The sequence below is a fragment of the Tupaia chinensis genome, unplaced genomic scaffold, assembly GCF_000334495.1.
Source record: "Tupaia chinensis unplaced genomic scaffold, TupChi_1.0 Scaffold144991_2, whole genome shotgun sequence".
NCBI classification, from domain to species: Eukaryota; Metazoa; Chordata; class Mammalia; order Scandentia; family Tupaiidae; genus Tupaia; species Tupaia belangeri.
Genome location: NW_006204851.1, coordinates 1,989,708 through 2,010,818, shown reverse-complemented (window position 1 = coordinate 2,010,818; position 21,111 = coordinate 1,989,708). Strand labels below are relative to the sequence as shown.

At 36.6% G+C, this 21,111-nt stretch overlaps 1 pseudogene; it reads right to left on the bottom strand.

Annotated features, from left to right (window-relative positions):
• Positions 1–17,923: 17,923 nt before the first annotated feature.
• On the bottom strand, positions 17,924–18,720 carry LOC102476482 (fibrinogen silencer-binding protein-like; annotated as a pseudogene).
• Between the last annotated feature and the right edge of the window lie 2,391 nt (positions 18,721–21,111).

Sequence of the window (21,111 nt, the reverse complement as noted above, 5' to 3'; positions counted from 1 at the left end):
GAGGAGAATGGAGGAGAAGGGATTGCGGCGTGACCATCCCCCCTGGGGGGTGATTTCTCGCTTTCTGTCTCTATGTCTCTCTCTGTCTGTCTGGCGAGCGCACGCACCCTACAGTGAAAATCTCTCCAAAAAAAAAAAAAAGAAAAAAAAGAAAGTAACTAATGGACCATCACAGGCACCCTACCAAAGGCTAAGGTATTGTGATCTCCTACCCACTCCCCAAAGAAATATTCCTGACAGTGGTGTGAATTAACAGGAAGATTTTCTTAGGTTAGAAATAATCTTAGAGAATCTTTTGCTATGTTGAATAATTCTACAGTAAATACAATTAATTTGTAAAAGCTACCTCCAAGTTTCTCTTTATTATGCCAAAGCCAGCAGGATTAATGTAACAAGGTTCACTGTAGGTCTTAGATGTGCTATCCTCCAGCTTTGACAGCTATGCTTTGTGCAGTTGTTATGATTTGCCTAATTAGCAGTTTTATGAAACTATTAAGGTAGCATGGGTTCTGGAGCCAAATAACTTGAACTCTAATCCTAGCTTTGCCATATAGTAACTCTGTGACCACGGGCAAATTATGTAATATCTCTGTTATATGTGTTTTTCAATTTCTTCATTTAAAAAATGGGGATGATAATAGTACCTAACTCATAGAGTTGTGTCCGAGGACTAGAGGTATTATATGTAAAGCACTTAGGGCAGTATTTAACATATATACTCTCTTAGTAGATGTTATCTAATGTTATTATTTGGTCTTTTGTTTCATGCTGGCCTTCTCGAGAAAGCTGCAATGTCCAAAACTTTTGTCACTAGCCAGATGTGGCTATTTAAATTTAAATTGCTTAACATTAAATAAAATTTAAAATCCAGTTCCTCAGTCACAGTGCAAAATGTCTCAAAAATTATACATAGAGTTATCATATGACGCAGCAATTTCACTCCTTGGTATATACCCAAAAGAATAAAAAAAGGTATATCTGCACAAAACATTTTATGCAAATATTCATGGCAGCTTTATTCATAACAGGCAAAAAGTGGAAACAACTGAAATGTCCGTAAACTAATAAATAACAAATCATAGTATAGCCATGAAGTAGAATATTTAGTCATGAAAAAGAATGGGGTGATGATATAGTTTATCACATGGTTGAACCTGAAGAGCATGCTTAGTGAAAGGCTAAAGGGTTAGCTGGTAGTGTGGTAGTTAAATTATCTGGACTCTATTTAGCTGTCCAGCTTTGCTGTTTGAGTCCAGACACAATGGCTTAAAAAACAAGCCAGGCACATGTGTGTGCCTGCTCCAAATTCTGAAAGGAGAAATGGAGAAGGGATTGGGGCGTGACTATCTGCCATGGGAGGTAGTCTCTCTCTGTCCATCTCTCTTCAGCAAATGCACATGCCCTCTGGCAAATTTTTTTTAAAAGAAAGACAGGTTGAACAATAAAAGATCATATATTATAGAATTTAATTAATTTAAAAAGTCTAGAATGGAAGCAGCAAATAGATTAGTAGTTGTTAGGGTCTGGGAGGGAGTTTTTTTTGAGAGAAATGAGAAGGGACTACTAGTGAATATGGAGTTCTTTTTTATTATTTTTTAAAGAATTATTTTATTTAACTTCATTTATTTATTGATTTTTTTTTTTGAACCAAAGAGGGACAAAAGGGGAAGGGGAGAAAGCAAACAGCCAAATCCAGTACTCTAACCACAGAAGGCCATGTGAGAGTCCAGCACCTTAACCACCAGGCCACCTGCTGGCCCCATGAATAAGGAGTTCTTTTAAGGGACATGAAAATTTTGGAACTAGTGGCAGTGATTGAACAGTCCTATGAATACACTGTACTGTCATATTTACTATCCTTATCTGATTCTCCCCTACTAGGCTGTGAGCTCCTTTAGGAGATGGACCACATCTCATTATTTTTGTAATCTAGCTCAGTGCCTGGAACTTGAGTCATTCATTAAATATCTGTGGAATGATTGGAATTATTGAATAAATAAATTAGATAGCTCTATTGCAGTCAGTGGAAATTTGCAAATTTATCAATTCTCTTTTCTTGCTTTTCAGAAATACCAATCGCTGACACTTCTTGATTCATAAGAGCTCTGCCAGTCACCCAAAAGTCATAGCGATATGAATTTTGGCAATTTTGGCAGAAAATTAATAAGCAATTAGAGTAAATACAAGGCTGCTCAAATGCCTTAAAATTACAAATAGAAAATGTTAGTCACGGGAACCAGTAGTTAGTGTAATGGCTATGTCACTGGACTCCCACGTAGACGACCGTGGTTCGCGTCCTGGACCGGGTGGCTTAAAACTCACGCCAGGTGCGTGTGCGTGCGTGCCCAAGATCCCAAGAGGAGAATGGAGGAGAAGGGATTGCGGCATGACCATCCCCTCTGGGGGGTGATTTCTCGCTTTCTATCTCTATGTCTCTCTCTGTCTGTCTGGCAAGCACATGCGCCCTATAGCAAAAACCACTCCAAAAAAAAAAAAAAAGAAAAAGAAAAAGAAAATATTAGTCTCCTAAATATTTGAAAGTAGAATTTCCCTTTTTTCTTCCTTTTTCAAAATACATATTCTATCTAGTATAAAATTTTAATGTGTTAAAGTTATCAAATGAACAATTTAGAAGCTAAGAGAAAGAGATTTAACATATGTATGATAAATACTGCGTCACACTGGGATTTTAATTTTACTATATGATGACTTAGACTAGAACATAGTTTTATGTGCTAAATAACAAACAAAATATTGAGGAGCCAGAAGATGACATAACGGTTACTTCACTGGACTCCCACATGGCCAACCACAGTTCAAGTTCTGGATCCAGTGGCTTTAAATTGAGATTTAACATATGTATGATAAATACTGCGTCACACTGGGATTTTAATTTTACTATATGATGACTTAGACTAGAACATAGTTTTATGTGCTAAATAACAAACAAAATATTGAGGAGCCAGAAGATGACATAACGGTTACTTCACTGGACTCCCACATGGCCAACCACAGTTCAAGTTCTGGATCCAGTGGCTATAAATTCTGGGTACATGTGCATGCATGCCCAAGATCCCAGGAAGAGAATGGAAGAGAAGGGATTGCAGTGTGGCCATCCTCCTGGGGCGTCGTCATTCCTTGCTTTCTGTCTCTCTGTCTCTCTCTGTCTTTCCAGCAAGCATACACACTCTATAGCAAAAATCTCTCCAAATAAAAGAAAAAAAGTGAATAAAATATTGAAATGAATGGAAAATGTAGTACAGGTACTGCAAATTGGTTAGCATATCAGATAAAAATAATCATACACACACATACACACACGCACACACCCACACGTCTTCTTTTATGATTAAACTGAAAATACAACAGTACTTTTACTTTTTACACAGAACTGAGCATTTTTCTTATTTCTAGTACTTGATTGTGAAAATGTTCAAACATACAGAAAAGATGAAAGAATTTTACAGTGAACACCCATATTCTCACCACTTATATTTATAATTAACATTTTTTAATTTTACTTGCTTTATTTCATATTCTTCCATCTATCTATCCCTATATTCATCCACCAATATAGAACTGAGAATTTAAGTACTTTTTTTTCCTTAAATATTTAGGATTATTTATTTAATTTTGTTTATTCATTAATTCATTCATTTTAATTTGACCAGAGAGAGAGAGAATGAAAGTGAGAAAGCAAGCTACCAGGTCCTGGACTTGAACCATGGTCAGCCACATGGGAGCATCCAGTGCCTTAACCACCACACCACCTGCCGGTCCCAGGATTTAAGTACCTTACACAGCCTTACTCAAGGAATTAGGTGCACAGATAGCTCTCCTGATTGCTATGCTCTTCCCCTCGGTTCTGCTTTGAATTTAATCTGTTTCATTTGTCAAATTGAATTTAGTTTTCAAATACTGGTAACTCTGTAAAGATGAACTTTTCTATTAAGCCCTTGTCTAATTTAAGAGAATTAACCTGGTTGGCAGGCTTCTGGTGGTTTATTTGTTTAACATACTTGAAATTGCTTAGTATGTGTCTAAGAGCTCAGATATAATATGAATTTCATTCATCTTAATAATAAGATATGCTTATAATAATAATTCTATTACATGTCACTTCTCATCCCCGGGCTCTCTTGATTTAGTCCAGGATGGTTCTATTGCTGCCAGCATCTTTTTGTGGACTGTGCATGTTAAATTAATTACAAGATTTAAAACATGATTACCTCTATTCATATTTGACTTGATCTTTGTCCTTTTCACCCTTTCAATATTCTTTTCTACACTCTGTTGCTTTTCACTTCAGAGATAATATTGAGTGTGAAAGGCATAACAGAAAAGATTAAGCATGGAAAATTTGTCAAAAGTTAATCAGTTTTACATTCTAAAATATACTAGGATTTTTTTTTTTATTCCAACAGACTTACTTCTTTTAAAGAATTATTTTTATTTTAACTTTATTTGTTATTATTTTCCAATTTGATCAGAGAGAGGCGGAGAGGAGGGGGAGTGAGAAAGCTAGCCACTAGGTCCAGGATTTGAACTGTGGTCGGCCATGTGGGAATACAGTGCCTTTAACCACCACACCTCCTGCTGGCCCCCAGACTTATATTTTAAAACATTATGCTGTGTTAAAATTTATGTGTAAAAGTAATCAGGGAAATTATACAGGCTTAGAGCAACTCTTGCTCCATTAAATAATTAGTGTTTAAACAAAGAAGAAATGAGCAAATGGATCAAGCCAAGGACGTTTCCAAGGAGAATTCAGACCTTTAACTGTGGGGTATTTTGTTTCAGTCTCTTGTTTAATGAAATCATAATATCTCTGTAGTAGAACTAACTATTCAATTGCATCAGAAAAATAATTAAAAAGCCATTCCACTAAAAGGAAAAGTATCTCAGAAGTTCTCAGAGTGTCCCTTGAGAGAAAGAACTGCATCTCATTCACTATTATGTATACGCAGCACCTAACTCACACAGGCATATAGTACAGGTTGAGTATCCCTTATTATTACTATGATTATTTTTAAGAGAGATTTTGTTATAGGGAGCATGTGCTCGCCGGAGAGATAAAGACAGACAGAGAGACAGAAAGCGAGAAATTATCCTCCAGGGGGATGGCCATGTCACAATCCCTTCTCTTCCATTCTCCTCTCAGGATTTTGGGCACGCATGCACATGCACACAGTGTGAGTTTTAAGCCACCAGTTCCGGGACTCGAACCAGAGTCGACTATGTGGGAGTCCAGTGACATTACCATTATCTGCTAGTCCCACAGTATCCTTCATTCTAAATGTTTGGGACCAGGAGTGTTTAGGATTTGAGATTTTGGAATTTTGGAATATTTGCATATACATAACAAGATATCTTAGAAATGGGGCCCAAGTCAAAACATGAATTTCATTTGTTTCATATGCATTGTGCACATGTAGACTAAAGATAATTTTATACAATATTTTTGTATTGCAGCATTTTGACTGGGCCCTGTCACATGAGGTCAGGTGTGGAATTTTCCACATGAATCATTGTGTCAGCATTTAGAAAGTTGTGCATTTTGGAGCATTTCGGATTTCAGATTTTTGCATTAGGGATGCTCAACTTATGTGTATTCAGTAAATATTTTTGAATAAGCAAAAATGTAATCCCTACATATTCATATCTTCACATTTGAAGCAAATTTGGCTACAACGACTCTGTCACTGTAGATAATTGGGAAAATATGGTTCATGGGTTAAAAATGGGCTGTCTGTTTTGTAAATAAAGTTTTATTGGAATACAATCATGCTCATTTGTCTATGCATTGTCTATGACTGCTTTTATACTACAACAGCAGATTTCAATAGTTGTGCAAAAGACTATATGGCCAACAAAGTCTAAAATATTTACTATTTATCATTTTTTAATTTTTAATTAATTTTACATTCATTCACTGAGCATAGTCATACAGCATATAAAATGTGATTTTCCATCCAGAATATACTGCATAGTGGCTTAATCATACATGTCATTACTGATATTTTTCCATTTCTAGTTTCACATATATGTGTATATATATTTTTTTTCCAACTATTTCTCATCCTCTGCTATTTCCCACCCTCTTCCCACACTATCTCTGGTGTCTACAGTTGCTTTCTATTCTTTTATTTCACCGCATTTTATTGATTCACAAAATATCTTAAATAATCTAACTACTTTCAAAAACAAGGTCAGTTGATATATAAGTATCTGTGAATACATGTCTGGCTTTAGGCATGAAACTCTTGAGTAGAATGAATATACTATAAAGTAGCATCTAGTAGCACCTGATGCTATATAGCTTACTGTGGTCATTAAATAGGTAATTTTTAATATATATTTAATTTCAAGAAAAGCAGTTTTTTTTTTGAGAGGTTTTTGCTATAGGGTGCGTGTGCTCGCCAGACAGAGAGAGACAGAGAGACAGAAAGCGAGAAATCACCCCCCATGGGGGATCGCTACGCAGCAATCCCTTCTCCTCCATTTTCCTCTCGGGATCTTGGGCACACATGCACACATGCCCGGTGTGTGGGTGTGGGACGCGAACCGTGGTCGACTACGTGGGAGTCCAGCGACATAGCCATTACGCTAACTGCTGGTCCCAAGAGAAGCAGTTTTAACTTTAATAAATCAAAGTCAAGGAAATGCCAAGATAGCTTTGCATAAAACTTAAAGCTAGGAAACAGGTTAGGATTCTGTTTAAATAGTAGGTACATGAACCTATCGGCAGCTCAAGATAAGACAAAAATTCTTAAATCTAGAAAACAAAGCCTAGAAAAAAATTAGTAATGTTTTAGCCAAAAGTCCTAAGATTCTATTTCACCAGTTCAGTCTCATGTACTTAATTTTTCTTCTGTTGTGGCCCGATCTTACTGAATAAATTCTGGGATATAATATTCAATTCCAGACTTGTTCCTACCATTAAGTTGGCCATTTTCTTAGTAGTTTTTGAACTCTTATTTCTGTGTGTCTGTATTTAGTTCTCTTTGCATAGCAGTCCCTTCAGTACTTCTTAGAGAGCTGGTGTGGTGTCGGTAAATTCATTCAGGTTTTGTTTATCTGAGAATGTTCTTGTTTTTTCTTCCCATATGAAGGGTAATCTTGCCGAGTACAGTCTGGTTGAAATTGCTTTTCCCTTAACACTTTTAATATATTTTCCCATTCTTTCCTTGTTCGCATTGTTTCCGATGAGAGGTCCTCTGTGAGCCTGATAGGATATCCTTGGTAGATAAGTTGATGTTTCTTGCCAATCTCAGTGTCTAGTCTTTGTCTGTGACTTTGGTCAATCTGGCTATAATGTGTCTTGGAGAAGATCTTCTTGGGTTGATTCTATTTGAGGTCTTCTGTATTTCTTGGGTCTGGATCTTTGAATGCCTCTCTAGGTTTGGAAAGTTTTCTTCCAGGATTTCATGGAATGGATTACCAATGCCCTTATTAGTCTTTTCTCCTGGGATACCAGTTATCCAGATGTTTGGATGTTTGATGGTATTTAGTATTTCTCATATATTATTCTCATTTTGGGGGGGCAATTTTCTCAGTCTTCTTGATGGATTTTTCTTGGCTAGTGATTCTATCTCCTACATATGAGATTCAATTTTCTCTATGATCTAGTCTGCTTTTAATACTTTCGAGAGAGGTTTTGACTTCCTGTATTATAGCCTTTATCTCTAGCAGTTCCATCTAATTCTTTTTTATGGTGTATATTTCCTCTTTCAGATTTTGCAAGAACTTTTTCACCTCCTGAAACTCGTCGTCTCCTTTCTCCTGCCTCTTCTCTAGTTCATTGTCTCTCTTCTCTTCCATCTCTGTTAGCTTTGTCATTATTAATATTGTAAATTCTTTATCTGACATTTCTGTGGGTTCCATTATACTGTCTAAGGATGAAGAGGAGTTATTCTTTTTCCTTGGAGGACAGGTATATTCTTACCTTCTCATATGTCTTGTGACCCTGCAGTGATTAATAGTCATCTAATGGATTGTGCTCTTCTTCCAAAATCTTGAAGTTCAATCTGAGCATTCAGAGGCGTGCAGGAGGAGGTGATCTGCAATATCCTGTTTCATTTTTCACTATTTGTGCATCAGGTCCAGGAGGAATTATGGAATATTCTGACCCTAATCATAATCAGATATTTAGATATTATTCACTTTGGTCTGTCTAGACACTCAGTGTATGATGGCCAAGCATCCTAAGAATGAAGTTAAAGGAAAAATGAAAAGAATTAGAGAAGAGGAAAGAAGAAGGAAAAAGGAAGAAAAAAGAAGAAAGAAAAAAAAGACAATAAAAATATTTTATATTTTAATTTTAAAAAGCAAAAAATGAAAACTGCCTGGCACAAAGCAATATTTCACAACTCAAGTTCAGTAGCCATCTCAGGATGGGCCTGGGTTTGTACCTTTCCTAAATGGGAGGGGGAAAGGCAGACATTAGCATGATAAAGGAGGGACTTGAGAGCTCAGAGTATACTTTACCTTAAAACAATTTTAAAAAACGAAAAGAGACAGGGACACATAGAGAGACAGAGACAGAAAGACAAAGAAAAGGATACAGAGGTAGTCCTACCCACTAGAAATGAATCTGGAGGGTGAAGTCTCAGCAGAATATCTTCATTTTTAGTCCTTGAAAGCCATATTTCACAGCTTAAGTTAAGTGTACTATCTATTGCTTTACAGAAAATGTTTTCCAAAATCTTTTCTAGGGAAAACATATAGGCAAAGATAAAGGTATGAGGGGTGAGGGTGTACATTAGGGAAATGCAAATCAACATCATAGTGAGACACCATCTCACACCTGCTAGGATGGCTATGATTTTAAAAAACAAAAACAAGTACAAACATCTTCAAAAATTTGGAGAGATTGTAGCCCTCATAAAATGCTGCTACTGTAGAAAACAGTTTGGCAGTTCTTCAAAAAACTAAGCATAGAATTACCATATGACGCAGCAGCTTCACTCTTAGAAATCTACATAAAGACATTGAAAGCAGAGACTCAAGCAGATATTTATATGCCAGCGTTTATTATAGTTTTTTTTGTTTTGTTTTTAGATTATTGCCAAAGGGTGCATGCACACACTGGAGAAAGACAGAGAAAGAGGAAAAACGGTAAGTCACCCCACAGTGAGGATGGCCATATTGCAATTCCTTCTCTTTCATTCTCCTCTTGGGATTTTGGGCATGCATGCACATGTGTTTGGCATGTTTTTCAAGCTGCCGAGTCTGGTACTTGACCACAAAGTTGGCCATGTGAGATCCAGTGCCTTAACCACCTTACCACCTGCTTGTCCCATTGCAGTATTTTTTACAATATACAAAGGTAGAAACAACCCCAAGGATCCCTCAACAGATGAATGAAGAAAATGTGGACTATCCATACAGCAGATTATTATTCATCCATAAGACAGGATGAAGTTCTAATACTTGATACAATGTACATGAACTGAGAATGTTATACAAAGTAAAATAAGCCAAGCGCAAAAGGAAAAATGTGTGATTCCACTTACATGAAATACCTAGATTAGGCAAATTCACAGTTGAGCAGAGGTTACAAGTGCTTGGGAGAAATGGGAAGTTACAGCTTAATTGTTACAGAGTTTCTTTTTGAGATGATTAAAAAGTTTTGGAAATTGGGCTGGCTCCATGACCTGGTGGTTAAGGTAGCTGGATGCCACATGGCCGATCTTGCAGTTCGAGTACCAGATCCAGTGGCTTGAGAAACATGTCAGGTGCTAGCAGGTGAATCTCCAAAATTCTGAAAGGAGGGACAGATGAAGAAGGGATTGAGGGGTAACAATTCCCTAAAGGGGGCACTTTCTCTTCTCCTTCTCTCTGTCTCTCTCTGATGAGCACATGTACCCTCTAACCAAAAAAAAAAAAAAAAATTTGGAACTAGATCATGATGATTGCACAACATGTGTGTAATTAATGCCACTGAATTGTACAGCTAAAGTGGCAAGTTTTACATATTTTACCATAATTTAGAAAATTACGAGAAACAAAAAACATTGAATTCTACACCTTAAATGGATAAATTTTAAGATATGTTAATTGTATCACAAGAAAGCTGTTAAAAACAAAACAAAAACTTGTGTTCCTAGAAAATCTACATCTCAGATCACTCAAATCCATGGTTTATTAAATCAATTTTTTGAAAGGTTTTTTGTTTGTTTGTTTGTTTTGATATAGGGTGTGTATGTGCTTGCCAGAAAGACAGAAAGCAAGAAGTCACCCCTTAGGGAATGGCCATGCCACAATCCCTTCTCCTCCATTCTCCTTTTGGGATCTTGGGCATGCATGCACACATGCCTGGCATGAGTTCAAGCCACCAGGTCTGGGACTCGAACTGTGGTCGACTACATGGGAGTCCAGCGATGTAGCCATTACACCATCTGCTGGTTCCTATTAAATCAATTTAACAGTCAAAGTAAGAAGCTAAGGAAGAGAGTGGAGGATGATAACACAGGACAGAAAGTCAACAGGTTGGACCATACCTGAGTAATGTGATGTTTATATGTCCACTTTGTCTCATCCTCATCAGCCTTTCCCACATGGTGTGTTTAGAAGGGCTTGGAGATAAGGTTTGAGCAAAGGCACTTTGCAGGCGAAAGAAGCCTGAGGTCAATTATGTATGCATACTCTCCTGAAAAGTCTTAGGAACCAGTGTGCCTGTCCACAGCTGAAGCTCACCATAACCCAATGAGCTGCTGGGGATATTTTTATTTTATTTCTTAGCTAGAGGTCACATGGGCCTGGAGTAGGTGTCACTCATGATGGCTGATTTATGCCCTCACAGATGCTGAATGCCTCATGTATATTTATTATACTGTGAATATTAGGTGCCTCAAGAATATTTAGTGTCTACTTGGTTCTTTCATTCCTTCTGATCTATGTTTTTCACACATATATTCTACTCTATGTTTAAAATTCACGAAGGCCAGATATTAGTGCAGTGCTTATATAACACTCTTTACGGCTGACCCACAAAGGAGGGTTCTGAGTTCATGTCTGGAATATGCCTGGAGAGTACATGCCTGTGATCTGGAGCAGCTGCACCTGGGGTGGATTGTGGCATGAGGACCTTCTCGAGGCTGTCCGTCTCTTTTTCTCTTTCTCTCTCTGTGTCTATCTTGCTCATGGAAGAAAGAAATAAACTTAAAAATATAAAAATAAATATTTCATGGGTAACTATTAAGTCTGCTTTCTATAAGTTTTATTTTTCCCATGTGTTTACTTCTATAGCAGAAATTAATATTTTCAGTCAATACAGCAAATGCATGTTACACTTAGTTTGCAAATCCTCATTTTTTAAAAAAGTAATTTACACACTCAATCACTGTACATCTCCACAGCTTGTAAAATGAATTTTTCCAGCATGAATACACTGTACACCAGTCCAGTTAAAGATATTAACATATATGTTATCATTTAAAAAATATTTTATATAACTTTATTTATTCAATCATTTATTTATTTCAATTTGACCAGAGAGGGTTTTTTTTACAGAGAGAGAGAGAGAGAGAGAGAGAGCAAGCTGCTAGGTCTGGGACTCGAACCATAGTCAGCCATGTGGAAGTCCAGCACCCTTAACCACCAAGCCACCTGCCAGCCCCCATATATGTTATCATAAACAGACAATCCTCTGTTTCTGTGTCCCTTGAATGATTTGCCTCTGCAACATCCTCATTTTATAAATAAAGAAACTGAGGCACAAAGAAGTTAAGTAACTTGTTGGACATGCCAGGTTTCAGGTGGAGACAGAATTCAAATCTGCAGTTTGACCCCATAGTTCATGCTTTTACTATGCTCTACTGCCTCTGAGGTTAAGGGTGAGGTAGGAGCCATATGAGTATAAGGTAGATATTATTATTATTTTTTTAGATTTTTTGCTATAGGGCATGTGTGCTTGTCAGAGAGACAGAAAGAGACAGAAAGCAAGAAATCATCCCCAGGGGGATGGTCATGCCACAATCCTTCATTCTCTTCTTAGGATTTTGGGCATGAGTGCACACACTCCTGGTGTGATTTTAAGTTGCCAGGTCTGAGACTTGAACTGTGTTCGACTATGTTGGAGTCTAGCAATGTAACCATTATGCATTTGCTGGTCCCTAAGGTAGGTATTATAAGGCCAACCAATGGTGTGGTGGTTAACGTAGCTGGAACCCACATAGCCAATTGCATGTTTAGAATCCTGGACAGGGTGACTTGCTAGGTGTGCATGTGTGTATGTGTGTTTATGTGCCCAAAGTTCCAAAAGGAGGAAGAGATGGAGGAGAAGGGATTGTAGTGTGACTGGTCCCATGGGGGGTGCTTTCTTGCACACTCTCTCTGGCAAGCACATCTGTCCTCTGGCAATTTTTTTTTTTAAAGGTAAATATAAGAAAAGCTCTAAGTGTCATGGAAGCTCATTGGAGAGAGTTTTATAGAAAGGTACACATTCACTCACAGACACACACACACTAGTGCACGTATAGCTGTTGAAACCTAAATAAGCTTGAAAAATTGTATCAATGTCAATTTCTTGGTTTTAATAATGTATTATAATGGCGTTAGGTATTATCTTTGGGGGATACTAGGGAAAGGTACATGGAACTTCTCTGTACCTGTCTTTTGCAACCTCCTGTGAATCTATCATTCAATTATTTTAAAATAAAATATATGTGTATAATATATGTATATACACACAAAATGAAAAGCACCCACACATGTATATATAGACAGCAAGAGAGTTAAAGAAAGAAAAACTCACGTGAATGAATATATCTTCTATTTAACATTTATTGAGTGCATTTTATGACTAAGATTCTGGTTAATGCAGAGTTGAATAAATACGTTTTCAATGACCGTCCATTCCATTAAAGGGTGTCTTCTTGAGAGGTTTCAATCAATATACTATTAATCGCTCATAGTGAAACTTACCAGCCAGTAATAAAGTAAGTGAAATCTATCAACTTTCTTTGAAATAGATTAATTATAAGGATTACATAATTTATTCTACTCTCCACTGTTCTATTAAATTTTGCTAACACTACGAAAGCTATCCTAATTTGCCAAATCCAAGCCCCTAGTTGAGCTCTCTGCAACATTTATACTTGTTAACCAATAGTGTCTTAATTCTTCAACTTTTGTGACCTCAATTTTGTCCTACTTCCCCTTCTGTCTCTACAAGAGTTTTTACTTAGTATTCCCCCTTGTTTTAGGTGCTCTCCTATAGTTCAGCAACAAACTCAATGCCAGTGTTCTCACATCTCTTTTTCCAAAGTCAGCTTCTTCCTGAACTTTAGGCCCATTTTATTAATTACTCACTAGTTGTAGCCACTTGAATGTCCTTCAGGGGTCTCAAATTTGACTTAATTTCTCCACTTCCATTCTTTCTCCTTACATGTGCCCTAAAAACATCTACATTAAATCAAATATACTTGATTTCTTGAATGACATATAATTCTATCGTTCTCAAAAATGAGAAACCTCTATGCAATTCTTGGTTCTTCCTTGTCACTCTTAAATTTAGTTTAATCATAAAATGTTACTGATTTTTAACCTCTCCTTCCAGACCTGAAAACCTAGACAGAATCTATCTATCTGAGCTATGCCCTGCACCTTTCAGGAACTAGGGTAACTGAAGACTCTGTTCCAAACCACTCCTTCCAGACTCAAAAATATAGACAGAATCCACCTATATCTCAGCTGTTCTCTGCCCCTTTCAGAGCCTGGGTAACTGAAGACCCTCTGTTCCAAACCTCTCTTTCCAGACCCAAAAACATAGGCAGGGTCATAGAAATCCTCAACCCCCATTGAACCTGCTGCAAAAAGGGAGAAAGCCCTCTTCATAAATCTGAGCTCAAATCTCTTTCTGTGGATACCACATTTCAAAACACGATAGAAGAGAGAAATTGGCACAGAAGTACCTTACAATAAAGGGAAGCACATAGACTTACAGTTGCAGAAATCTTCTCCAACAAGTTAGCCAAAAGTGAATACACCACCAAATAATTAAAAATCAAAGAAGAGAGACTGCAAAGTGAGCAACAGGGAGAAGTACAGAGCTTCAGAGAGAGCGTGGCTAATCTTCCATGCACATCTGATCTCTCACTTGAAATCTTGCAGCTCAGCCTAGATTCACCTGTTCTCTAGAAAATGAGAGGCCATTGTAATATCGAGTTCCAATGACAAAAGTGCAGGTTGCTTGATGAGAATCAGGGAACCAGAACTGCAGAGATATTGCAGGTCATCTCCTCCCATATGCATGTGAACACTCAGAATTAACTCCAAGAAATTAGGGAGAAATGTATAATCCATCAGATGACCAGAAACCACCACAGAGGCACAAGAAATATGAGAAACCAAGAAAATATTTCTCCCTCAAGGGAAAACAACAACCCTTCATCAACTATATACAATACAATTGAACTTGTGGAAATGTCGGATAAAGAATTCAGAATATTCATAGTGACAAAACTAATCAAGATACAAGAGAAGAGAGACAATGAACTCCAGAAGATGCAAGAAAAAAGGGATAACAAGTTCCCGGAGATGAGGAAGTTCTTCCATTATTTGAAAGAAGTAATATACACCATAAAAAAAAGAATCAAACAGAGCTGTTAGAGATGAAGGCTGTAATACAGAAAATCAAAATCTCCCTCAAAAGTATTAAAAGCAGATTAGACCATGAAGAAGATCAAATCTCAGATGTAGAAGACAAAACCTCTGACCTAGAAAAAAATCACCAAAAAGACTGAGAAAATATCCCCCTCAAATGACAATAATATATGAGAAATACCAGATACCATTAAACACTCAAACATCCCAATAATTGGTATCACAGTAGGTGAAGAAACTAATCAGGGCATTGATAATCTATTCCATGAAATCCTGGAAGGAAACTTTCCAAACCTAGAGAAGCATTCAAATATCCAGAACCAAGAAATACAAAGGACCCTAAATAGAATCAACCCAAGAAGATCTTTTCAAAGGCACATCATAACCAGATTGTCCGAAACTACGAAGACAAGACAATAAAACTGGCAAGAGAGAAACGTCAAGTTACTTGCAAAGGTTATCCCATCAGGCTAACATCAGACCTCTCATCAGCAAAAATGCATGCAAAGAAAGAATGGAAAAATATATTCAAAGTGTTAAATGAAAAATAATTTTAGCCAAGAATATTATACCCAGCAAGATTATCCTTCAAATGGAAAGGGAAAATAAAAATATTCTCAGATAAACAAAACCTGAAGGAATTTACCAATACTAGACCAGCTCTTCAAGTATTTCGGAAGGGAGTGCTATGCGAGGAAAACTAAAGACAGACAAACAGAAATAAGAGAACAAGAAAAAAACAAGAAAAAGGCCAACTTAATGGTAGGGACAAGTTCTGAAATATTAATAATAATGTTGAATGTTAACGGAAAGGGCAGACCATAGTAACACTGGAAATTAAACAAAAGAGAGATTACATGAGACTTAACTGGTGAAATAGAATTCCATGACTTTTTTTCTGAAACATCACTGATTTTCTTCTATGCTTTGTCTTCCAGATTTAAGGATTTTGATTTTCTTTCGAGTTGTTGATAGGTTCAGCAATTTGTTTTTAAAAAAACAATTTTTTAATTGAAACAAACTTTTCTCCCTTCCTGACGCCTTTGGAATTCAAAAATATTTATGAGCATTCTCATTTTGTTGCATAAGTTCAATTAAACAATAGTATTTGTTGTCTTCATCAGAAATTGAATTGTTATGGGGCTTTGTGCAAATAACAGACCACTTTGATTAACCTAATTTTTTTGGCAAATAAGTTATTTTATACCTCTTTAGTAAAAGGAGGAATGGAGAGAGAAAAAAATGTTCAGAAGAAAATTATAGTGCATTTGTCACTAGATTCTAACTTTGTCCATACTTTAAGATCTTTTGTGACTCGATAAAATGTGATTAAAAAAAAAGTTTAGTATGAAGGGAAGAAGGGGAAATAGGGAAGAAAAACCTGGTACAAATATGCTTAATTGACAAAAAAATGAGAAGCTATTTGTTGATGATAATGTGTATAGTAATATCTTTGTCTTGACTGACATGCATGGTATTTGTGTTGGAAAAAGAAATGTATACTGTAAAGACATGTGATTAAATGTAAATAAATTAAAAAATAGATACATTTTTAAAAATTATGGACAAAAATTGTCAGTGATCAGAATTGCGCTCCTCCGGTCTTTCATAACAGAGAAAACAGAATCCTTTGGATTTTCCAGTCTTCTTGTCCCAAACAATGTTAATGTTAACAACCTCACCATATTGTGAGAACACACACATGATGTCTCCTTCAGTCAGTTCATAAGCAAGCCCTCCAAGGAAGATACAGGTGCTATCCTTATCCGTCATGCAATGCCAAGCTGGACCTCTCCCTCATGCAACTGACTGATCATCTTTACCTTTGTTAAAGGATTGATCTTTGCAGGTTCACACTGACTTGGCACCAGTGTGTCAGTTTCCAGGAAGAGAGACAATTCTTTACTAATTGCCACCTTCCAGGAGAATCAGGCCCAGATAAAGTTCAGCATTATTAGATATTATGTTGATAGAAAAAGAAGAGAAATTGTCCTTACTTACAGATGACATGATTATACACATGGAAAATAAAAAAGAATCCACAAAAAGACTCCCAGAAGTGATAAATGAATTCAGTAAAGATGCAGGATACAAAATCAATACACAAAAGTATATAACGCTTTTATACACTGACAATGAACAGACTGAGGTGGAAATAAAAAAAAGCAACCTCATTTACAATAGCTTCAAAATCCCCCCAACAACTTAAGAATAAATCTAACCAAAGAGATGAAAGACCTTTATGTGTAAAACTGAAAAACTGAAAAAAAGAAGTTGAATATGACACAAAATTGGAAAGACATCCCTTGCTCTTGAATTAAAAGAATAAGTATAATTAAAATGCAAATTATACCCAAATTAACTCACAAATTCAATTTTATTCTGATTTAATTACCAGTGGTATTCTTCACAGAAATAGAAAAAACATGGGACCAGCAGATTTTGTGGTGGTTGGGGCACTAGACTCCCACATGGCTGACTACAGTTTGAGTCCTGAACCTGGAGCATGTTTTCTTACCTCCACTTTCTCTTTATCTCTGATCAAATGGAATAATAATAATAATAAATAAAATTAAATAAAAAATTCTTTTTTAAAAATAGAAAACAACAATAATAAAATTTGTCTGTCCTGGAAAACCAAGAAATACTACACAAGAAGAATAAAGTTGGAAGCATCTTACTATCCAACTTCAAATATATTACAGAGTTGAAATAATTGAAACAACATGATACTGGCACAAAATCAGACACATAGACCAATAAAACAGAATAAAGAAACAAGAAATAAACCCTAAATCATACAGCCAACTGATTTTTTAAAAGAATTATTTATTTAATTTTATTTACTCATTCACTTATTTTTTTTAATTTGACCAGAGAGAGAAAAAGAGAGAGAGAGAGAGAGAGAGAGAGAAAGTGAGAAAGCAAGCCACCAGGTCTGGAACTCGAACCATGATTGGCCATGTGGGAGTGTCCAACACCTCAACCACCATGCCACCTACAGGTCCCCAAGCCAACTGATTTTTTAAAAATACTTATTTGTATATATTTTAATGATCAAAACAAACCATTTTTCATAAGGTCAGCAATTAAACTTTAGATAAACACTGGGAGAAGATAACAAAAATTATAACCATGCCAACCAATCAGTAGTTTTATCTCAAAGAAAAAAAAATATATACAAAATTATGTCAAAAAATTTTTCCATAATTGAGATTAACATTTTTCAAGAACATATATTCTGCTTTTTCATATTCTTGTATTAAAGTAACTTGGCCAAGATTAAAATGATCAAATTACGAGACTTTAAAAAAGCTTATAGACTATTATATTCAGGTAGATCATGCTGTAAGAGAAGTGCTTTCAGCTTTTCCACTTCAATTTTTGCTCTTAGTAGCGCTTCCTCTAGCTGCTGCCTTTTCAATCCATCCCTCTTCTATTGAAAGAAAACATCTCTCCTTTGGACAGAAGATGGAGATGATGTCATTCTCCTATCAACAGAGGAAACTGATGGCGACAGAGATCTTTCCATAACATGTACTAATTAATATTCTTGTCTTTGTTCTACAGTATCATTCTGTTGAGAACTCAAAACCAGTGGAGGAGGTGGTTTAATGTCGTCTTCTTGTTTCGCCTCCACTGTAATAGCCACAGGATGGTGATCCAACCTTACCTGTTGTGAACTGGTACCAGCCTGTACCTCCTCATCCAAGTTTGTGGTTCTTGTCTATTACCAGGCAAAACCTGGAAATCTGGACAATCATCTCCATGGCTTTCTTGGTTGACTCAGAAATGTTGCTTTTAAAATCTGATTGGGTCTTTTTTTGCTGCAATAGCTCCTGTTTGGCAGTTTCTTTGAGCTTTTTGTAAAGGGTGAGTAGGCCCTGTACTAGCTGTTTGAGGAAGGTAGTCTACTCGAATTGCATTATAGTTAACTGCTATGATAGCCCAACATCTATTCTTTTCCAACTGATTTTTGACAAAAGGCACAAGATAATCCAGCATAGAAAAGAGAATCTTTTCAGCAAACGGTGCTGGAAGAACTGAATATCCACCTGCAGAAAAGTGAAACAAGATCAGTATCTCATCAATAAAAATCAACTCAAAGTGCATCAAAGATCTAAATGTAAAGCCCGAAACTATAAAACTACTTGAGTAGAACACAGAGGAAATACTTGAAGACATTTGTGTAGGAAAAAAATTGGGATTACATCAAGACAAATGGGATTACATTAAGCCAAAAAGCTTCTGCTCAGTAAAGGAAACAATAGAATGAAGATACACCCCACAGAATGGGAGCAAGTACTTGCCAATTATACTTCAGCTAAAGGATTGATAAACAGACCATTTAGGGAACTTGAGTTGCTCACTTGAAAAAAATGCTAATAATCCAATTAAAAAATGGGCAAATGAGCTGAACAGAGAACTCTCTAAGGAAGACATGCCAATGGCCAAAAAGCATATGAAAAATATTAAATGTCCCTTATGAAAAGAGAAATGCAAATCAGAACCACAATGAAATATTACTTAACCACAGTCAGAATGACTAGAATCAAAAGAACAAAGAATAAGTTCTAGATAGGCTGTGGTGAAAAGGGAACCCTCTTATTTTGTTAATGAGATTTAAAATTAGTACGGCCACTGTGGAAATGTGAAGGTTCCCAAAAAATTTACAAATAGAGCCACCGTATGATCGACCCAGTAATTCCAGTCCTAGGAATTTACACAAAAGATAGGAAAGTACTCAGTTGCAAAGACATTTGTACACTGGGAACCAGCAGTTAGCGTAATGGCTATGTTGCTGGACTCCCACATAGTCGACCGCGGTTCACGTCCCAGACCGGGTGGCTTAAAACTCACGCCGGGTGCGTGTGCATGCGTGTCCAGGATCCCGAGAGGAGAATGGAGGAGAAGGGATTGCGGCGTGGCCATCCCCGCTGGGGGTGATTTCTCGCTTTCTATCTCTCTGTCTGTCTGGCGAGCGCATGCGCCCTATAGCAAAAACCTCTCTCAAAAAAAAAAAAGTACATTAATGCTTAATATATACTGAATATTTGCACTCTATGGGAGAAACTGAAAAATTTGAAGAATAACAGCAGAGAAGACAAGGCTAGATACCAGAGTCTATATGGAAGGGGGTAGGTATTGGGGAGCAGGTAGGAGGGGCTCAGGAAAAAAAGCATTTAATAGACACAAGAATGTTAGATTCTTTGTTGAAAATTATGTATATGGAATATCCTTGATTCGATTATTACACGCTGCATCCACGCTTTGAAAAATCACTTTGTATGCCACGAAAATGTACAACAGTTAAAGGTATATAAGAAATTATCAAATAAACTAAAATCGAAAAAAAAGTGAACTTTGTCTAAGGAAGACATACGAACAGCCAAAAAGCATATGAGGAAATGCTCGACATCCTTCTTCCTAAGGGAGATGCAGATAAAAACCACAATGAGATACCACCTAACCCCTGTCAGAATGGCAAAGATTAAGAATATAAAAAGTGGTAAGTGTTGGCAGGGATGTGGTGAAAAGGGAACCCTCTTACACTATTGATGGGAATGTAAACTGGTTTAACTACTATGGAGAACAATATGGAGGTTCCTCAAAGATCTACAGATAGAACTACCATTTGATCCAGCAATCCCACTTCTGGGTATCCAAAGGACAGGAAAACACTCAGTCGGAAAAGTGCTTGCACATCAATGTTTATTGCAGCATTATTCACAATTGCCAAGACATGGAACCAACCTAAATGTCCACAAACTGATGAATGGATTGGAAAAGTTGTGGTATATATACTCTATGGAATACTACTCAGCCATAAAAAATAACAAGACCCTGGCATTTGATAGAAAGTGGTCAGATATGGAGGATCTATTGCTGAGTGAAGTAAGCCAGGCTATGAAAGAAAGATATTGCATGTATCCACTCGATATATACCGACTGTCTGCACTCTGTGGTAGAGAGTGAAAAATTGGAGGACATTAAAGCAGTGAAGGTACTTAACAAGAATAGGACAGTGTGGAATGGGGGGGGGGTTTGAAGAGAAGAGGATAGAGAAAGATACCAAGAGAACAATAGAGAGGCAGGACGTCACTGGGAAGCAGATATGGCTTATTACCTGTTGATGATGACATGTATAGTATTCTCAACTGGACTGGTCTGAGAAGTATTTCATGATGGGTAAAGTCTTTTTACAAGCAAAATGAGAAATAGTGATTGACTGTTTAAAAAATAATAGTTAGAATAATAATAATAATGATTGGGAAAAACATTGAAAAGATATTGAATGTTGAAGCGGGGAGATTAATGTCTCTGTATTGACTGACATGCATGGCATTCCCTTTTGAAAAAGCAATGTAATACACTGTAAAGTTATATGTAATCCAATGTAATATAAAGAAGATTATGATGATAAAAAAAATGGCACGATACCTGTGACTAAAGTCTAGTTGCTGTGATTGTAACCTAGTAAGAAAGAAAGAAGAAAAAACAAGA